We start from the raw sequence: 23,011 nt of genomic DNA on the forward strand, positions 1-23,011 counted from the left end.
GGGATAGGCTTGGGCCCCGGCTCCTGCGGTGGCAGCGGCATGTGCGGAGAAGGCAGGCGGCTCTGGAACAGGTTGCCTGGTTGCCATGCCAACCTGGGGCCTGTGTGAACTTGGGAAACTCGCAGGCAACACGACCGCTGCGCGCGCGAGTACCCGCCCGCGAGGCGAGCGCGCGCCGCCGCGGGCAGAAGGCGGAGTCCCGCGGGCCCGAGAGGGAGCTCCCGCGCCTTGCGGTGCGCGACTCCCAGCGCGGCACCGCACCAAGCTGGGCACGCTGGGTCAGGGCAGTGACCGTAGCCGCGCAGCGCCCCGACCCCGCGCCCTCCCAGTTTCACCTCCGGATTGTAACGGCCTGCAGGGTTCATGGATGCTTTTACTCCAAGGCCCCGGCGGGCCAGGTGCTGGGTTCAAACCCCTTCGCTGCAACTTTCTGGCTCTGTGGCCTCATTTAATCTTCCTACCTACGTTGTCCCATTTGTAAAATGAAGAGGAAAATGAGAATTAAGACTAAACAACATTGCCCTGAGGATTAAGTGGATCATTGGCTTATTATTACATTTAATAATGTGAAATGCTAAGTACAGGGCCTGGGACTTGTAATTTGTGAGGTCTAGTGCAAAATGAAAAGTGTGGGGGCCTCCTGTTCAAAACCGTTAGTGAAAAAAAAAAAAAAGTGAAAAAAAAATCGTTAGTGAATTTCAAGACAGAGATAGCAGAACATGAAACCCAAACCAAAAATTCAAACCCGACCTTGTTTGTAAGTACTCATTCAATGTTAGCTGTTGTCATTCTGTCCAGTTACAAAAATGAATAGAAATTTGGCCATTTGATGAAAGTGACTTTTCCAAATCAGTAGTATTTGATAAGATATAGTTATTATATATAAAACTAAACCCAAGATGGATCGCAAGCATAGGCAAACCACAACACTAGAAAAGATCAGAAGAGGATATAGGGGGAGAAAGCTGTTTCCTTAGAGAGGGGAAATGTTTATAATGAATCAAAATCAATAAATTCCTTTAAAAATTGAAAGAAATTTAAACATCTATCAAGAGTGTCACTTTCAATAAATAAGCAAGAAAATAGCTTTAAAATATTGTAATACTCGTGGTAGACAAATGGTTAATCTTCATGATAAATACAGAAATTCTCTAATCAATTTAAAAAAAAAAGCAATCCAGACATAGAAAACAAACTTATGGTTGACAAAGGGAAAGGGGGGAAAGGATAAATTAGGAGTTTGGGATTAACATATACACGCTGCTGTATATAAAATAGATAAGCAACTAGAACCTACTGTATAGCACAGGGAACTATACTCAATATTTTATAAGATCTATAAGGGAAAAGAATCTGAAAAAGAGTATATACATGTATAACTATGATCACTGTGCTGTACACCTGAAACTAATAAAACATTGTAAATCAACTATACTTCAATTAAAAAAAAAGCAATCCAAAATAGACATAGAATCACTAATGGCCAATAAACACATAAAAGATAACTAACCTGGGACTGAGGGGTTTAGCAGGCATGGGGATAAGTGGAGACTGCTAGTAGGTATGGGTTTCTTTTGGGGGTGTCAGAAAAGTTTAAAATTAGATTGTGGGATGTGAGATGATAGATGTGAACTAAAGGTATTGTGGTTATTTGATACAGATATCAAATCATTATGTTGTACACCTGAAACTAATGTAATGTTTTATGTTAATTATATCTCAATAAAGCTGGAGGAAAAAAAAAAATTAGATTGTGGAGACTTCTCTGGTGGTCCAGTGGCTAAGACTCTGAGCTCCCAATGCAGGGAGCCTGGGTTTGATCCCTGGTCAGGGACCTAAATCCCACATGCCGCAACTAGGAGTTCACATGCCACAACTAAAGATCCCGCATGCCACAACTGAAAAAAAAGATCCTGCACTCAGGAACGAAATCCCACGTGCCACAATAAGACCTAGTGCAAGCACGTAAATAAATAAATATTTTTAAAAATAAATAAAATTGTAATGATGGTTGCACAACTCTGAGAATACACTAAAAACCGCTGAACTGTGTTCACCTTAAATGGTGAAGTTAATAGTATGTGAAATATATCTTACTAAAGCTATAAGAATGAGAAAAAGTAACTAGCAAAAAAGAAATGTGACTTTGAAATATAATATTTTCATCTATTAAATTCAGTGGCAAAAATTTTAATGATCAATAACACCCTGTTTTGGCAAGTTTGTGAGAAAATCAGCACTCACATTGTTTATATTGTTTGAGGAGATATTACTTTTTTGGTTATTTTTTATTTAAAAGATAAAAGAGTAAGATTTTTATTTCTGAAAAAGAAGATAAGACTTGGAAGTGAAAGATCTGCTATTTCCAGGCTGTGTGACCTTGGGCAAGTTCATTTGCAAAATAAGGGTATCCATACTCATTGGTTACAACAGTTAAATAAACTCACATATATAAAGTGCCTGACAGAATTAGCACTCTATAAACGTAGCTGTTTTATTGTAGTTGTAGTCCTGTATTCATTTCTGAATCCCCAAAGAGCAGCTTAGTGCAAGGTACCGGGTCACTGCTCATTAAGTATTTGTTAAATGAATGAATTCAACAGCCATTTAGAGCAATAACTCTCAAATCCAACAATCCTAAAAGTAATATGTTGTATTCAGAGATCCCAGAAATTGCTTACTTGCCTCTCTGAGCCTCCATTTTTTTCCCACGGAACATAAGGTTAATATAACAGCACTAAATGAAATAAAGCAGATAAAGCATTTAGCCCAATGGGGCCAGGACAGTGGAATGTGCTGAGTAGCCATATCAGAAAAACATGTAAGAGGAGGAAACTTAGCCACCAGGAGAAAATTACAAAATTCCAGAACTTTACCAGGCTCTGCTCCATGATTTCGTTCGGAGATCCATGATTAACTCAATTTTAAGCTTTAACTTTCTTTACTCAGTCAGAGATTCCATTATCAGTTTAGTCATGGTCATGTGGTACCACGCCCCATTCAGGCCTCTCCTCCATCAAAAGCCCAACAGAATACCAGCCATCTCTGCCTACCCTTAAAGAATTGCGCTCAAAGAAACCGGGGCCCCTGCCAGGCCCCAAAAACAACTCTATCAGAACATCACCTGCAACAAACTCATGAGTCATCCTATTATCAAATGCTTACCTGTGTGCCACGCACTGTAAGACTTTTACATACATTATTTCATTTAAAATTCCCCAAATACCTAAGACGTGGGCAACATTATTATTCCCATGTAAAAGTTAGAAAGGTGAGACTTGGAAGTTTATCCAATCTAAGGCTACTTGCTGAGACTTGTCTGCTCAGGAGGTTGTCAAAATCATCCCTAAATCTTGAAAATTTCCACAATTCAGCCGATTAAACACGTGCATAACACATAATGTAATCAATCTTTGGGAGTTTTCAAAAACCAAAAATCTAATCAAACTGACCTGGGATGAGGATTAGGGTAGGTTTGAGGAGGGTGGTTTTAATCTAATCAGTAAAAACCTAATGCATTCCACTGTAACCTAATCAGACAAACAGAGATCTCGGACAAAAACATTTAGTAAAGGCCATTCAAGAACCCCTTGGTTCAAGAATTTCAAATGTTATCTCTTCCTTCATGTGGAAGTAGTTCTCAAAGTATGGTCTGAGGTTCACTGGTGAGTCAACAAACCTGGCGATGCTGACAGCTGAGAACAAATTCTGGAGTGGACAAATGCTGTTCTATTCCACAGACTCTCATTCTCTCTTACAGCCAACTGCTATTGGCTGATAAATGTTACTATAATGTGTGGTATTTGTAAACTGAATATAAAGTATTCTCAAGTAAAGTTGAGACACCTCCAATTTTCTGAAAAGATATTTTGTTATCAGTGTTGATTTGAGTTGCTTTTTCACCTGTTACACTTGTGTTTTTGTATATTTGTAGAGGCTCCCTGGGGTGGCACTTCCTCTGATTGTTTTGGTGCTTGGGTAATATTGTTACACTGTTAGCATTTCCATTGTCATTTTGTTTCTCAGCAAATCTTTGTTATTAGAGTGCTTTTCCCATAGGAAAGGTGGTTGGAGGGAGGGTTCCAGCATTGGTGACTAAGTAATTCCTACCAACTCTCCCACTGAAGAAAACTAGTAAAACTGGAAAAATTTGAAAATCTTGTCTTGAAAGCATTGGAAAGTTAAGAAGTTAGTGAAGAATTACTGAGCCAGGATCTGGGAAAGGAGACAGATTGAGGAATGTAAGCCCCACAAATAGGACTACTTTTCCAGGTGGAGCATTTCTTGAGACATAGTTTTCCTGAAAGGTAGCTAAGAGAGAATGCTGCTTACAACAGCCTTGGGTACTTAGCAGAACAGAGATTGGAGTCCAGAACCTGCTAAGAGAAAAAGCACCCAGTAAACAGCTGTCGCTTTGAATTGGGATCCCAAAGGACTGTACCCTAAAAGCAAAGGTGAATAGAGTAGACAAACCCTTACAAAGATTGAAACTCAGCTTTAAAACATCTCAAATACTGATCCCGGAGTGCCAGTGCCCAAGTACCTGGCAGAAAACAAAGTAAATCCTCTCCAGGTAAAGATATAATTATCTAGGCCTTGAATTCTTTCTATAAACAATTATGCAAATACAGTATTCAGTGCACAAACAAAAGTAATCACACATGCTAGAAGACAAGATAACATGAACAAAAAACAGCAGCAACAAAAGACAGTTGAAGAGCAGGCAAAAGAACCTCATTGCAGTCATCAGGTTGTTTATTGTGTTCAAGAAGATACGTGGAAGATTGATAATTCTGACAGAGAAGTGGAAAGTATACACAAAAACCAGTTCTATGTAGGTGAGGGTTGAGGGGGTGATGACTGTCTTTTCACCCATCCTCCAGAGATTTGGGGTCAAATCAGGGGAGTGGGAAAGCCTCAATGAAAACAAAACTGAAGCAAATTCAATACATGCAAGAAATGGAGGAAGCAAAGTATAGTGTTGACAAAAAAAGGAAAGGAAGGAAGAAAGAAGAAAAAAAAAGCTAATACCAAAGAAAAAGAATTAGGAAGTTTATTAATAAAATCCCAAACTAAAATTCTAGAGGATAAGTCCATAAATGACCTCACAGAGGAATCCGATGGCACATGAAAAAGATGCAAAAGCTTGTTAGGAGAAGATGTCAGTGTAGATAGATTTTAGAAATAGATAGGAATTAAATAAACATGAGTAAGGGTTTTAAGGTTAAGGCAATTCCCAAAAAATAAAATAGCTTTTACAACTTTCAAATGAGCAGAAGAAAATGTCATCATACAAAGTGTGTGTATATATATATATATATATATATATATATATATATTCCTATTTACTATACATTAAATAGGAAATATAAAATAATATAGCAGAAAAAAAGTCTTAAGAGTAATTCCAACAAATATTAAAAGATTTGGAACTTGGCTGGCATGGCCAAAAAAAAAGTTAAACTTACCAATAAAAGATAAGAACTCTATAAACTCTATAATTGGATGAAATTATAAGAAACATGCTTAAAAATAAATAACAGGTAAATGTGAACCTAAAGAAAGATATAGCTATATATACATATATTTATATATATCATACTGTAAAGAAGTATGTTACTCATTGTAAAAAAGTCACTAGAACATTAATTATAGATATATAAATATTTACACATGAGCAACACAGCCTGAAAATAAATACAGTAGTGTAACAGAGAGAACTGCGGGAACAAAGAGATAAAGCAATCACTAAATTAGAGATTTTAACATAACTTCTTCCAAAATACATAGATCAAGTAAAAAAAATAAGTAGAAATATCAAAAATCTGAACAGGGGAATTCCCTGGTGGTCCAGTGGTTAGGACTCTGCCCTTCCACTACAGGGGGCTGGGGTTCAATCCCTGGTGGGGAACTAAGATCACACAAGCTGTGCACCAAGCAGCCTAATAATAATAATAATAATAATAATAATAATAATAATAATAATAATAATAATAAATAAAATTCAAAAATCTGAACAGCACAATAAGTTCAACTTACTGGCTGTATGTAGAATTCTATTCCCAACCAATAGAAAATCATAGACTTTTAAACATACATAGTACATGTTTAGAAATAGAACATGCATAATACTATAAAGGAAGCCTCAACAAATTCCAAAAACAATCAATATCATATAGATCATGTTCTCCAATCATAAGATGCAAAATTTCAAACTTATTTATTGTTGAAATCTACAAATCCTATAAGTTAGACACTCTAGGTTTACATTATTAAGTAACCACTGTGTTTTTTAGGGGTTTTTTTGTTTTTTAAATTTTATTTATTTATTTTTATTTATTTTTTGAGGGGCCATATTGGTTGGGTCTCCGTTGCTGCACGTGGCCTTTCTCTAGTTGCAGCGATCAGGGGCTACCGTTCATTGTGGTGCCTGGGCTTCTCAGTGCAGTGGCTTCTCTTATTGCAGAGCATGGGCTCTAGCCACATCAGGCTTCAGTAGTTGCAGCACATGGGCTCAGTAGTTGTGACTCATGGGCTCTAAGTAACCACTGTGTTTTTTAAAAAAGTGTAAAGGAAATTACTTAGAAACGAATAATAAGGAAAATACTATGTGTCAAAATTTGTGGAACAGAGCAAAAACAATATTGAAAGGAAGTATTTAATTTTAGGTATACTTTAAAGATTTTTTTTTAATGTGGACTGTTTTTTGAAGTCTTTATTGAATTTGTTGCAATATCATTTCTGTTTTCTGTTTTTGGTTTTTTGCCCAAGAGGCATGTGGGATCTTAGCTCCCCAACCAAGGATGGAATCCACACCCCCTGCATTGGAAGGCAAAGTCTTAACCATTGGACCACCAAGGAAGTCCAAAGTATACTTTATTTATAATATCTTTTTCAGAAGATAAAAATGGTTCAAAATGAACAGGTCAAGCACTCCTGGCAACACTCAAGAAGTTAGAAAAAGTTACAGGGCATGCCCAAAAGAAAAATAAAGGAGAACCACATGGATCTTATGAGAAAGCTAAGGAAATGCTAACACAGGAATCAAAACTGCAGAAGTTTTTTATTTTGGTTTTTTTTTTTGGTTGCGCCAGGTCTTATTGCAGCTCACTGGCTCCTTCGCTGTGGCAGGCAAGCTCCTTATTTGTGGCATTCGAACTCTTAGTTGTGGCATGCATGTGGGCTCTAGTTCCCCGACCAGGGATCAAACCCTGGCCCCCTGCATTGGTTGTCTCTTACACTCTGTGGAGATACCCAAAGGTCAATGTATGACCTTCCAGGACCTTTCAAAAAGTCATGGAAAATCACCAGACAAAACTGTCTAGTCATGGGCCAATGTGTAGATAAATAATATTATTTGGTGGATACAAGCAGTGACTGTGACACAGGCAGATTCTGCTTGTGGCATTGAAGGTATATTATCCGGAACACAAAACAATATTGTGAGGAAATAATGAAAACTAAAAAATTACTCAAATATTCACCTTTTAAAATGGATGTAATGTGGAATTCCCTAGCAGACTCTGAGCTTTTACTGCCTAGGGCCTGGGTTCAATCCCTGGTTGGAAAACTAAGATCCCACAAACCCCGCGACGTGGCCAAAATGAAAAGAATCATAATCTACATGTACTGTAAAATGGAAAATGTCTGGGAGTTAAAACTTCATCAGGGGCCAAAATTTTTATAATTGTGATAAGCATTTAGCAAAATTTAAGGCTAACATTCAATACATCATGTCTGTGATCAATTACACGTATAACCCAGCACTTCTACCCTCAGGAGAAATGAATCATACCCCTACCAAAAGACACACACACAGTTGTTCAAAGCAGCTGTATTCAACGTAGCCCAAAACTGGAAACAACTCAAGTGTTCATAAGAATAGGGACATGAGTGAATAAACTGTGGTATGTTCCTACATGGAACAGCATGTAGCAGTAACAAAAGAACCAACTACTGGTGCACACAACAGGAATGAATCTTACTGACGTTATCTTGAACAAAAGAAGACAGCCTGAAGGAGTGCATACTAAATGATTCTGGGTATATGATGCAAGAACTGGCAAATTAACGGATAGTGATGGAAGTCAAAATAGTGGTTACCCCTGGTGTGAGAACCCTCTGGTGTGATGAAAGTCTTCTATATGTTAATATGTATGGGGGTTACATAGGTCTACAAAACATGTCCAAATTCAACAGACTGTATACTGTGTGTGTGTATACAGATATATATATATATGTTACTTTACATTTCTCACTGATTTAAACAAAATTGGGAAATTTAAAAAAACAAGGAAATTAAAAAACAAATCTATTCTGCAGTCCATTGGCCTAATGTATGAATTAACCCTTTTCTTACATGTTGTTTAGAAAGAAAAGGGAACTAACTCTATCTTTTTTTTTTTTTTTTTGCATTTGTTTGCAAATTTTAGATGTACTATTAAACTGTCAAGATTAAAAAGAAATTTAAAAATATATTTAAGGAAAACACAATCTAACTTCCTCTTCTGTTTTATTTTGTTGGAGTGTATGAGTAACTTAACCAGAGAGGGAAGAGTCCTCTTGCAGCTATGTTGTCAAAACATTTAAAGGGAGTTCCCATTTAGGATGAAATGATGTAATGTCTGGGATCTGATTCAAAATAATCTGGAGTGGGGGAAATAGAGAGGCAAGATGGTAAAGGTAAAGGAATTGATAATTGTTAGTTGAGTGATGATATATGGGAGTTTTATAATACTACAGTAAGAATAAGGACCAAGAACAGACAAGATTTTAAAAATTTTTTGTGTTAAAAAATTTCAAATACATGTAATAAGTTTAAAAATAAAATTTAGTCTTGGCTACTCTTGGTCTTCTGTTCTTACGCATACAATTCAGAATCAGCTTGTTAACCCAATACCATCTGATTTTGATTTAAAATCTATTGAATTTACAGATCAAGTTGTAGAGAAGTGTCTTTTCTGATACTAAGCCTTCTTACTATAAATGTGGGATATGTCTTATTTTTTCAACATCTTTTAGTACAGTTTTATATCGATAATTTTGTATGTAAAGATCTTATACCATTTTCATTAGATTTCCTTTTGTGTCATAGTTTTGCTGCTGTTTTAATGTTTTCTTTGTATAATTACATCATATGAAGTTGCTGGTATAGAGATTAGCAATTGGCAATTTTGTATACAGACCTTATAATTGACTACCTTGCAATATTCTTCTATTACTCTAATAACTTGTCTATAGATTATTGTGTTTTTTAATGAAAATAATCATGTCATATGAGTATAATGACAACTTTATTTCTTCCTTTTCAATAGTTATGCCATGAATTTCTTATCATTTTCTTATTGCACTGGCTAGGGCCTCCATCACATTGTTGAGTAGAAATAGTGATGGTTGGCATGTGTATCAGGTTTATAATTTTAAAGGGAAAGCTTTTAAAGTTTCCACATTTATGGTAACATTTGTTGTAAGTTTTTATAGATACTTTCGTTGGGTTCCCATTCTATTTCTAATTTATGTTCAATTTTGTCAAATACTTTTCCTGCCTTTGTTGAAATGTTCAAATGGGTTTTTCCCCCTCCTTAATCTGTTATTATAGTAAATGACATCTATAGATATTCTTTTTTAAAAATACTTGTTGATTGATTTTGTCTGCACTGGGTCTTAGTTGAGGCACGCAGAACCTTTGTTTCGGCACACAGAATCTTCTTTTTTTTTTTTTAAGTTGTAGCATGCGGACTCTTAGTTGCCACATGCATGCAGGCTCTAGTTCCCCAACCAGGGATCGAACCTGGGCACCCTGCATTCAGAGCTCAGAAGCTTACCCACTGGACCACCAGGGAAGTCCCAACATCTATGGCTATTCTAACGTGTATATATATTATTCCTGTGATAACCCCAACATGGTCATTGTATTTGTTTCTTTTATTCATTATTAGACATTATTCACTAATATTTTGTATAGAATCTCTGCACCTATATTCAGAAGTAAAATGGATTTGTAATATCTTTTCCCTGTTGGAATTTTTTTTTTTTTTTTTATTGGCTGTGTTGGGTCTTTTTTTTTTGCTGTGCGTGGGCTTCCTTTTTAGTTGCGGTGAGTGGGGGCTACTCTTCGTTGTGGTGTGCAGGTTCCTCATTGCTGTGGCTTCTCTTGTTGTGGAGCACGGGCTCTAGGTGCATGGGCTTCCGTAGTTGCAGCACATGGGCTCAATAGTTGTGGCTCACGGGCTCTACAGCGCAGGCTCAATAGTTGTGGCGCATGGGCTTAGTTGCTCCGCGGCATGTCGGATCTTCCTGGAGCAGGGATTGAATCCCTGTCCCCTGCATTGGCAGGTGGATTCTCAACCACTGTGCCACCTAGGAAGCCCCTCCCTGTTGAAATTTTATCTGAATTTGGTTTCAGGTTATGTTGGCCTCATGGAGTTGGCAGGAGGTGGGTATTCCCTCTTTTTCTATGCTCTTGAAGAGGTTATGTAAGATGATCTGTGTATAAGAATAATCTGTGGCTTAAAAGTTGGCAGAATTTGCCTGTAAAACCATCAGGGCCTGGTGTTTTCTTTGTTGGAAGTTGTTTACTGCTCGAATGTTTAAAAACCTTTCATTATGAAATAATGATAGATTCACAGGAAGTTGCAAAAAAATGTAGTGGAAGATCTTCTTTACCCTTCACCCAGTTTTCCCCAGCGATAACATCTTGCATAACAGTAGTACAATAACAAAACCAGAAAATTGGCCTTGGAGCAACTCACACAGCTTATACAGATTTCACCAGTTTTACATGCACTCATTTCCAGGTGTATCAGTATACAATATGCACACAGTTTTATCACATGTGTGCATTGGTGTAACCAGCACCACAATCAAGATACAGAACTACTTCATCACCACAAGAATACTTCTACTCCCCCTTTACAGCTATAACCAGTCCTCTCCCCACCATTTCTAACTTCTAGCTACCAATAATCTGTTCTTCATCTCTATAATTTTGTAATTTCGAGAATGTTGTATTAGTGGAATCATACAGTATGTAACCTTTCAAGGTTGGCTTTTCTTACTAAGCATAATTCCCTTCAGTAATATCCATGTTGTTGCATGTATCAATGTTCTTTGTCATTGCTGAATTAAGTAGTATTCAGTGGTATTGTTGAACCATTGAATTCAACCATTGAAGAACATTTTGCTTGTTTCCAGCTTTTGGCTATTACAAGCCAAACTGCTATAAACAATTGTGTACAGATGTTCTGTGAACATAATTTTCATTTCTCTGGGATAAATGCTCAAGAGTACAATTTTAATCATTATAAGACTACTTGCCATTGGGTTTTTCTTTTTTTTTTTTAACTTTTTTTTTAAATATCTATTTGGTTGAGCTGGGTCTTAGTTGCAGTAGGCAGGCTCCTTAGTTGCAGCATGCGTGTGGAATCTAGTTCCCAGACCAGGGATCCAACCTCGGGCCCCCTGCATTGGGAGCGAGGAGTATTAACCACTGCGTCGCCAGGGAAGTCCCCTTTTGGGTTTTTCTTGAGTCAATTTTAGTTGTTATATTTTCCAGGGAGTTGTTCATTTCATATAAATTTGGAAATTTTACGACAGTTTTCTTTTATTATCTTTTTTATTAAGAACTTTTATTGAGGACTTCCTAGGTGGCGCAGTGGTAAAGAATCCGCCTGCTAATGCAGGGGACACGGGTTCGAGCCCTGCCCTGGGAAGATTCCACATGCCACGGAGCAACTAAGCCTGTGCGCCTAAAAAAAAAAAATAAATAAATAAAAAAATAAAAAAAAAAAAAAAAGAACTTTTATTGAGATATAATTGACATACAATAAACTGCATATATTTAGTGTACAATTTTATATATTTTTTCTTATTAGTAATGAATATATGGCAGTCCCAATCTCCCAATTCATGCCACCCAACCCCCCGCCCTTCCCACCTTGGTGTCCATATTTTGTTCTCTACATCTGTGTCTCTATTTCTGCCTTGTAAACTGGTTGATCTGTACCATTTTTCTAGAATCTGCATATATGCATTAATATATGATATTTGTTTTTCTCTTTCTGACTTACTTCACTCTGTATGACAGTCTCTAGGTCCACCCATGTCGCTACAAATGTCCTGATTTTACTTCTTTTTATGGCTGAGTAATATTCCATTGTATATATGTACCACATCTTCTTTATCCATTCATCTGTTGAGGGACATTCAGGTTGCTTCCATGACCTGGCTCTTATCTTTTAAATCTATGTTTTCTCTGTAGTTATAGCCCCTTTGTTATTTATAATATTATCTATTTGTGCTTTTCTTTTTATTCTCATTAAATCTCACAAGAAGTGTGCTTACTCTTTTTAGCTTTTTAGGAAGAAAAACATTTTTTCTTCCTCTTTTCCATCCAGAACCATGGCGGGTGCAGAAAGGGAGAAAAAGTTTCCTGCTGTGCCAGAAGCCCTTAAGAGTGAAGGAATTTCACAGAGCTGCAGATCAAGCATCTAAGAAAGACATTTGCCCAAAAAAATGCTTTGAAATGCAAGGAGGAAGCTTACTTATACAAAAGCTAAGCACTATCACAAGGAGTATAGGCAGATGTACAGACTGAGACTTGAATGGCTAGGATGACAGGAAAAGCTGGCAACTTCTGTCTACCTGTGAAACCCAAATTGGCATTTGTCATCAGGATCAGGGGTATCAGTGGTGTGAGCTCAAAGGTCTGGAAGGAGCTGCAGGTTCTTTGCCTTCACCAGATCTTCATTAGCACCTTCTTTGAGCTCAACAAGGCTTCTGTTAACTATGTGAGGATTGTGGAACCGTGTATTGCCTGAGGGTTACCAGAACCTGAAGTCAGTAAATGAATTAATCTACAAATGTGACTTACGGCAAAATCAACAAGAAGTGAATTACCCTGACAGATAACACATTGATTGCTTGATGTCTTGGTATATTTGGAATCATCTGAATGGAGAATCTGATTCATGAGATTTATACTGTTGGAAAACACTTCAAAGAAGCAAACAACTTCCTGTGGTCCTTCAAATTATCTTCTGTAACAGGCAGAATGAAGAAAAAGACCATCCATTTGGAAGGTGGAGATGCTGGCAACAGAGAAGGCAAAATGAACAGACTTACTTATTAGAAGGACAAACTAAGTTGCCTACCATGATTACTTGTATGATCTGGTCAGCTAATAAAAAATGACTGATTTCGAATTGAAAAACAAAAAAACAATTGTTTTACTTTGAGTCTATTTCATTGATTTCTACCATTAATCATTTTATCTATTATAGCCTTATGTCCATGTTTCTGGATTTATTCTTTCAATTTTTTTCTTTTACATATAGTTCATTAATTTTCATCTTTTATTATTTTCTGATACAAACATTCAAATCCACACATTTCCTTTGAGACTCTATTTTCTCTGTGTCCTACAAATGTTAAATGTTGGGACTTCCCTGGTGGTGCAGTGCTTGAGAACCTACCTGCCAATGCGGAGGACATGGGTTTGAGCCCTGATCTGGGAAGATCCAACATGCCTAGGAGCCACTAGGCCCATGAGCCACAACTCTTGAACCTGCGCTCCAGAGCCCGTGTTCCACACCAACAGAAGCCACCGCAATGCAAAGCCCACGCACCGCAACGAAGAGTAGCCCCCACTCGCCACAACTAGAGAAAGCCCACGCACAGCAACGAAGACCCAATAAGACCAAAAATAAATAAATAAATAAATAGAAATTTATATTAAAAAAGACTCAGTTCTATGCGTTTTTTGATTTCCAATGTAATTTCTTCTTTGACCCATGATTTATTTGTTTCTTTTTAAGTTCCTAAATACATTTGTATTTAACTTTTAACTAATTTTTTAATTTAACTTTTATTGACTTCCAACTAATAACTCTAACTTAACAGTGTTGTGATATGTGTTTATGATACTTACTGAAATCTGCTGAGACTTGGTTTATGGCTAGCACCTAATTAATTTTTAACAGCTCTGTTGAGATAAAATTCACATACCATACTTACCAGATGAATAAAAAGCCAAAAGTTTGGTAATACACTGTGTTGATTAAACTGCAGAAAAATCAGGGCTCTCATAAAGCACTGGTGGAGCTGTAACTTGTCACAACCTCTAATGGAATATAATGGACAACATCTGTAAGAATAACAAGTTCATAATATATTCTGGAATTAGCAAGTCCAATTCTAACATTTTATTCTACAAAAATACTTGCACATATGTAAAATGGTATAGGTACAGGTAATGAAGCATTTTTTGTGATAGTAAAAAATTGGAAACAATCCAATAAAATATTAGGTAGCTACCAAAAAAATTCATATACTATACAATTCACCCATTTAAAGTGTACAATTCAATGCTTTTAAGTGTATTCACTGATATCAGTAACCATCATCACAGTCAATTTTAGAGCGTTTCATTACCTCAAAAGGAAACCTCGGGACTTCCCTGGTGGCACAGTGGTTAAGACTCTACACTCGCAATGCAAGGGGCCTGAGTTCGATCCCTGACCATGGAACTAGATCCCACATGCATGCTGCAGCTGGGAGTTTGTATCCCACAAGTAAGGAGCCCTTGCTGTTCAACTAAGGAGTCCATTTGCCGCAAATAAGACCCAGTGCAACTAAAATAAATAAATATCTTTAAAAAAAGGAAACCTTGTACCCTTTAGCTATCATCTTCCTGACCCCCCCCCCCCATTTTCCTTATCCCCAGTCCTAAGCAACAACTAGACTACTTTCTTCTCTACTGATTTCCATAGTCAGGACTTTTATATGATTGGAATCATATCACACACAGTCTTTTGTGACTAGCCAAGGTTCATCCAAATTGTAGTATGTATCAGTACTTCATTCCTTTTATGGCAAAATAATATCCTCCCATTGTATGGATATATCATATTTTGTTTACCCATTTGTCTATTAATGGATATTTGGGTTGTTTCTACCTTTTGGCTGTTATGAATAATGCTGTTATAAACATTCATGTATAAGTTTCTGTGTGGACATACATTTTCATTTCTTTTAGGGTGTATACCTGGGAGTGACATTGGTTGGTTACATGGAAACTCTGCTTATGTTCCTTGTTTGAGGAACTGGCAGACTGTTTTCCAAAGTGGCTAAACCATTTTACATTCCCACCAGCGGTGTCTGATGGTTCATATTTCTCCACATTCTCACCAACACTTGTGACATAATTTTTGTAAAAGTTCAAAGAACTTGAGGACTGGGGCGGGGAGGGTGGGGGGGACTCGAGGGAGGGGAGTCAAGGAAGGGAGGGAAGATGGGGATATGTGTATAAAAACAGATGATTGAACATGGTGTACCCCCCAAAAAAAATAAAAAAAAATAAAAAATGAAAAAAAAAAAGTTCAAAGAACTTGAGAAAAATATATAAATTCTCTAATAGTTGAATGCATTATTCTACATATGTCCATTAGGAAGAGTTGGTTAATCATATTGTTCAAATCTTCTTGAACTCTGCTGATTTTTTATTTTTTATTTTTGGCTGCTTGACCTGTCATTAATTGGGGAAAATGTACTGAAATCCTCCTGTACGATGGTGCATTTAGCAGTTTCTCCATAGAGTTTATTAATGTTGGCTTTGTGTGTGTTTATGCCACCTTCTTAGGAGCATATATGTTTAGAATTTTTATATCTTTTTGATGAATTGAATTATATATATAGTGATCCTCTTTATCCCCAATGATTTTTTTTTGTTTTTGTTAAAGTTTACTTTTCTTCTGATTGTTTCTCTTCTTCAATTCTCTCCAAGAATATTTTCTATGTGAATCTTTGTGTGGCAATACTTCTGAGGTTTTGCATACCTGAGACTATTTTATTATCATACTTTTGCATTTGAATGATAATTTGGAGAGTTCAAAATTATATTCCTTCAATCCCTTAAAAGTTTGATTCCATTGTCACCTTGTATCTATTTTATCTCTGCCATATACTACTACAGCGCTGCTATCTATTGCAGTGTGCAGTTAAGAAGTCCAATTTCAATCCTATTTTTTATCCGTTTGTAAATATTCTGTTCTTCCTGATTAGAAGTTTTTAAAATTTTCTTCTTTGGATTGATATTCTTAAATTTCATTAAAATGTATTTAGGATTTTTCTTATCATTCCTTTTTGGCACTCTATGAGCCCTTTCAACCTGAAGTCTTTCATTTTCCTTTAATGCTGAGAAAGTTCTTTCTTTCAAAATATTTTTTCTCTTATATACCTGAAATATGAATGTTGGCACTTCTGCTTCTTTCCTCCATGTTTCAAAATATCTTTTTTTTCAATTTTCCATTACTTTATCCTTCCTTTCTTCCTTCTTGGAGGCTTGCTCAATCTGATCTTAAATCTCAATAATTCATCCTTCAGCTATATCTGTTAACTATTTATCCTATCTATAATGTTCTTTATTTTAGGTATTATATTTTTCATGGTTAATATTTTTCACCCAGTCTTTTTTTTTTTGGCTGCATCAGATTTTAGTTGCGACCCGAGGGATGTTTTCATTGTGGTGCATGGGCTTCTCCAGTTGCAGCATGCGAGCTTCTCTCTAGTTGCGGCACGCGGGCTCCAGAGCTCATGGGCTGAGTAGTTGCATCACAGGGGCTCTCTAGCTGCACCGTGCCAGCTTAATTACCCCACGGCATGTGGGATCTTAGTTCCCCAGCCAGGGATCGAACTTGCATCCCTTGCATTGGAAGATGGATTCTTAACCACTGGACCACCAGGGAAGTCTCCACTTAGTCTTTATTAATATTTCTTGTTTCTTTCTTATTCCTAATATTTTCCTTCTCTCTTTAGCGTACTTATTATTCTCATGTTAACTCTTTGGGCTCTGTTTTTAAGACCTCTGTTTCTGATAATATGAGTAATCAAGTTTGTTGGTTTTCTTTTGAGGTAGTTACATTCATGTGATAGCTTCTTAATTTGGCCTGTCAGCTCATATTCTCCTGGAATTGCTTCTCTGGAAAGGGGGAAGAGGGAAAGGAGAAAGTTCACCCCAGTTTCAGGCAGTCCCAATGAACATCACAAAGCTCTTGTGGCTTTACCGTCAAGCCTCTGACAAAACAAAACAAAACAAAACAAAACAACACGAAAATACACGTGGGAGTTGGGATGGGTGGGAGTGGAGGATTCAAAGCCCAAGGCTGCTGAGGTACTGCTTGTTTCCCACTATCTTGATTTGATCACTGTGACCCCAAACCCACAGGTCTGGGCCATGACCCCAGATTTCTGCAACGAGTGGCCAGGGGAAAACTGAAACAAAGTGATGGTGGAGGTGAGACAAAAGCAGAATTTAAACTGCTTTTTACTAATTTATCCTTTCATAGCCCTACCGGCTACCCTCTGTCTCAGGCTGTACATACATGAATGTATGCGGGCACACCAATTAAAAATAGTCTTTCCACAACCTACTGAATGGGAGACAATATATGCAAATTATATGACCAATAAGGGCTCAATATCCAACATATGTAAACAGCTCATACAACTCAACATCAAAAAAACAAACAACCCAATTTAAAAATAGGCAGAAGATCTGAATAGGCATTTTCCCAAAGAGGACATGCAGATGCTCAACATCTCTAATTATCAGAAACATGCAAATTAAAACTACAATGAGATATCACCTCACACCTGTTAGAATTGCTATCATCAAAAAGAACACAAATACCAAATGTTGGCAAGGATGTAGAGAAAAGGGAACCCTCCTACACTGTTGGTGGGAATGTAAATTGCTGCAGCCACTGTGGAAAATAGTATGGAGGGTTCTCAAATAACTAAAAATAGAACAACCATATGATCCATCAATTCCACTCTTGGGTATATATCTGAAAACAAAGAAAACACTAATTTGAAAAGATACATGCACCCCAATGTTCATAGCAGCATTATTTACAATTGCCAAGATATGGAAGCAACCTAACTGTCCATCAACAGATCAATGGATAAAAAAGATGTGGTTTATATATACAACGGAACACTACTTAGCCATTAAAAAAATGAAATTTTACCATTTGCAACAACACGGATGGTATTATACTGAGTGAAATAAGTCAGACGGAGAAAGACAAATACTGTATGATATCACTTATATGTGGAATCTAAAAAAATACAACAAACAAGAACAAAGTGTGTATAACAAAGAAGAAACAGACTTATAAAGAACACACTAGTGGTTACCAGTGGGGAGAGGGAAGTGGGAGGGGCAAGATAGGGTAGGGGATGAAGAGGTACAAAGGATTATGTACGAAATAAACTACGAGGATATATTGTACAACACAGGGACTATAGCCAATGTTTTATAATAACTATCAGTGGAAGATAACCTTTAAAAATTGTGAGTCACTATAGTATACACCTGTAACTTACATAATATTGCACATCAACTATGCTTCAATAAAAGAAAAAAAAAAGTCTTTCCAAGGGTTTCTCCCTTTTGTTTTGGTTTCTTGTCTTCTGTATCTGTTTCAGCTAGAGTCTCTTCAGGAGTTGACTTGGGGAGGAAGCAGCAGCTCGTGCCAGTTTGCCATTTTAGTAAGAAGTGGAAGCACGTGTTTAATCTTGATTCCAAACTTAGATGAAAGGTAAAGTTAAATTAAAATTAAACATAGCATGCCATATGACCTTCAATTCCACTCCTAGGTATATACGCAAAAGAAAACATATGTTCACACAAAAACTCATACACAAATGAGTACTGGAAAGGTGCCCTCAGTTCTTGGGGTGGGGGGGATGGGGGAAGGCTATGGAGAGAGGAATTTGGGGGAGCAGAGGGAGAGATTAGGAGTTCAGTTTTGAACATTTTAAATTTGAGATATCTATTCAACTTTCAAGCAGATTCAAGCAGTATGTGACTAGACAGATAAATAAGTTTGGAGTTCAGGAAAGAGGTCTGGGCTAGAAATATAAATCTGGAAGTTGCTGGCATATGAATGGAATTTAAACTATGAAAACTAGATGAGATTGGCAAGGGAGTGAAAGTAGGTAGAGAAGAGAATTGGATCAAATTTTGAGCCCTGAAGCACTCCTACATGAAGAGGTCTGGGAGAAGGGAAAGAATCCACACCAAAAAAAGAGAAGAGATGGGAGGTAGATGATGTGGAGTCCTGGAAACCTAGAGAAATAAGCATATCAAGGAGGAGGAGGAGGGAATTGAACAAAATGGAGGTCGTTGCTGACCTTGGCTAAGCCAGTGTCAGTGGAATCCTGGGGCCAAAACCAGATTGGAATGGGATTAAAAAGAGAATGAGTGGAGAGGAATTAAAGATAGTGAAAAGACAAGACACAACTCTTTGGAGGAGATTGGCAGAAAGGTAGAGTGAAGAGAAGTTTCTTTTAAGATGGTAGAAAGAGAATGTTTGTAAACTGATGGGAATGATCCAGTAGAGAGCAAAAGTGGATGATGTGGAGAAAGACGAAAATCAATGGACCAATGTCAAGACTAGTGACTCAGATAGGAACATGAAATTTCATCTCTTGCTGCCGATAGGAAGCATGTATGTGGGTGCATAGTTTGAAATTGCCATCATTTCTAGATCATTTCTTTAACCAAATCTGCACCATGAAATCAAAGCACATGGGCCAAAATTTTATGTTCAAAGATAGCAAAATGTCGGGCACCTAGTAAGTGCTCAGGGAATGATAGATATAATAATATTACTATTTCTAGCTCTTTATTTTCAACAGATTCAAGCCTCTCCCCATTGGCTACCACCCAATCTCTCTCTTCCCCTTCGTAGCCAAAGTACTTGAATTAGCTGTCGACATATTCCACTTCTTTGCCTTTCCTTCACTCTTCAACCACTGAAATTTTGCTTCAGTCTCACCACTCCAAATAAAATCTCTTAATGCTAACTAAATCCAGTAAATATAGCTCATTCCTATTCTCCCTGATCTCTCATTGGACACTGATGACTATACCCTACTTGAAACTTTGTTTTCTTGCTTCCAGCAATACCATCCTTTTGTGGGGTGCACCTTCCACCCTTAGACCCACTACTTTTCACCTCCTTCCTGGGTTTATATCCCTTGTTATGTAATGGGCATTGGTAGCTTGTGCATACACAGCCTCCATTCCCCCTTTGACTGTGAAGAACAGATCTGTGTTCCTGTGGGGAACCATCCTTCCACCCACCCTGGTTCAGGGGATGCCAATCCCACACCCAAGACAAGAGAAAGCTTATGACCCAGGCCTGGCCAATTCATTATGGCTCAGGAAATGTCTAATGACTCAATACAGACCATTGACAATCATTCCCAGGACTTTTGCTAGAACTATTAAGAAAGGATTGTGGGGACTTCCCTGGTGGCACAATGATTAAGTATCTGCCTGCCAATGCAGGGGACACTGGTTCAAGCCCTGGTCTGGGAAGATCCCACATACCGTGGAGCAACTAAGCCCGTGTGCCACAACTACTGTGCCTGCGCGCCTAGAGCCCATGCTCCGCAACAAGAGAAGCCACTGCAATGAGAAGCCCATGCAGCACAGCAAAGAGTAGCCCCCACTCGCCACAACTAGAGAAAGCCCGCGCGCAGCAAGGAAGACCCAACACAGCCAAACAAGTAAATAAAAATAGAAAAAAAGAAAGAACGAAAGAAAGAACAAACGAACCAACGAAAGAAAAAGAAAGAAAAGCTAGAAGAGAGGAAAAGAACAAAAAAACAAAAACTAAGACTCCATTAAAGCAAATGTACTTGCTGCCTATCAGGTACCTGACCACAGAACTTTGGATATTAAACAGGCAACTCTGGTTGAAATGATCTATCTCAGGTAAGACACGTTAAGTTTCCAGAGAACAACACTGGTAGAAAGCTTTGGAAACTTAATCATCCCAATTCTTAAAAAAAAAAAAAAAGAAAAGTCGCTAAACCCTGGTTACTTTATTCCACCTCAAAAGATTCTCTATTTTTTCTACAAAGTCTTTGGGGATGGGAAAAAAGAAAAAAGTCAACACTAGAATGAGAATGAAAGCAAAGATTGGCGGCATTTACTGCATATTCCTAATAAACAGGAAGAAAATTAAATGCACACCAACCAAATTGACATCTGATTCCAAAACTATATCCACATGAAAAATAAGGGAAAAAATCGGTGCTGTTTTGAACATATGATACTTATGATTCACTTTTTGATCAGGGAATATCCAAGCTCATCCAAGAAAGTTAATGAGTGTGACAATGGGAAATGTTCTTAATTTGGCAGGAATCATAGCAGAATTTGATACAATTATGTCAGAATATTTATGCAAAATATAAACACTGACAGAAAGTAATATTGCATACTGTTTAGGGAATAAAAGACAAAACAAAATAATTCAATATGTATAAGTAAAGATGCAATGAATAAGAACATGTTGAATAAAGTAAGAAACGTTAGACATTAGTCAATTATTTTAAATACAACTGGAGGAACAAGTTATATAGAATACATAACAATTATTTTAGATTTGTTGATTTCCAAAATACAAAAATACCTATACATGAACATCTTAGGGGATTTTGTTTAGCAGATGAATTGACTAGAGAAGGATTTTGCATTCTCAGTAGACCACTTACAAAAACTGAATCTAGACAAAAATAACCCAAGAGGCCAGGAATATGACAATGCAACAAAAATGCATGGAAAACCATAATAGATTGTAACAGAAGATTCTTGAAAAATAAGTCTGGGAAATCTGTTTTCTTTGTTTTCTGTATTCTTTAAACTTGATAGTGAATGATGTGGTAAAAAATTCTTTTGACATGGCTGAATTTTTAAATATTGTCTAGGAACAATCCAGTAAAATTTCAGTTTTGATGAAATGCTGGAGTGTTTTGAACATGTATTTTCAACATAAATTTTCCAACACTGAATGTCAATGTTGAATCCACAATGAGAAAGTTCAGTGAATGCCATAATGTCACTAAAAACTCAAGAAGCAGGATGCAAAGCCCTTTTTAGGAACTCAATTATATTAGTAAAGATACAGATTCTAGAATGCAAAGTATATTCTAGCAAATTTCAACTTTTAATTGCATTTGCTCAGAGCTAATATGAAATGGTATTTAGGTAACATCTTTTAAATAAATCATACAGGAACCAAAATTAAATATACATAATACCCTTGAAAGCACTGAAAAAATTAAGATGCTTTTTGTCTAAAACAGGAAGCAAGATTTATGAAAAACAGATTATTGATGCCAAATTGCTAAATTTCAACATTGATGCCATTAGGCATATAGAAAATGCTAAGAAAAAGAAGGAAGACTCATTTTATCGTGATTTCCAAGAAGCAAAATTAAATTTCAAAATTATTTCAATTTATTTTGCTATACCCGAGCTACTAATAACATCCTTAAAAGAAAGATTTATGATATTGAAAGGATATCATGAGCTTTTTAAAATGTTCTAATCCAGACAACATATATAACTTGAAGAATGTGGACTACTGCAAGTTTGTAAAATTTACAATTGAAATCAACTTTATACATAAAAGAAGATTTTGATGGGACATTAATGTATCAAGAACCAAAAATCTTGCTATTTTCTAAACGCCAATATGACTACCCCTGAAGAACTGCAATATATTTGCAACAATGATAATTTTCTATTATTTTACATTCAATATTTATGTTATTTACACAGAATGCCTTAATATTTGTCATAATTGTAATTATTGAGAAAACACTAACTTATAAAATGTCTTCCTGGAGGACAGGGTGCCTTTTTTCTAATTCTTTAAAACAGGGATTAGCAGAGTACAGCCTGCATGTCAAATTCTCAACCTGCTCTCTCTTTTTACATGATCCCTACAAGCTAAGAATGGTTTTAACATTTTTCAATGGTGGAAAAAGATCAAAAGACTATTTCTTGACACGTAAAAATGATATGAAATTCAAATTTGAATTCACGTGACTGTTTTGTTGGAACACAGTCCTGCCCATTTGTTAGTATTGTCTGTGACTGCTTTCACGCTGCTACAGCAGAGTCGAATACTTTCAACAGAGACCATATGAT

General features: G+C 36.8%; 1 pseudogene; it reads left to right on the forward strand.

The window, feature by feature from the left end:
• Positions 1 to 12,399: 12,399 nt before the first annotated feature.
• On the forward strand, positions 12,400 to 13,129 carry LOC130853709 (60S ribosomal protein L7-like; annotated as a pseudogene).
• The last annotated feature ends 9,882 nt before the right edge of the window (positions 13,130 to 23,011 follow it).

The sequence above is a fragment of the Hippopotamus amphibius genome, chromosome 1 (genome assembly GCF_030028045.1).
Source record: "Hippopotamus amphibius kiboko isolate mHipAmp2 chromosome 1, mHipAmp2.hap2, whole genome shotgun sequence".
Taxonomy (NCBI): domain Eukaryota; kingdom Metazoa; phylum Chordata; class Mammalia; order Artiodactyla; family Hippopotamidae; genus Hippopotamus; species Hippopotamus amphibius.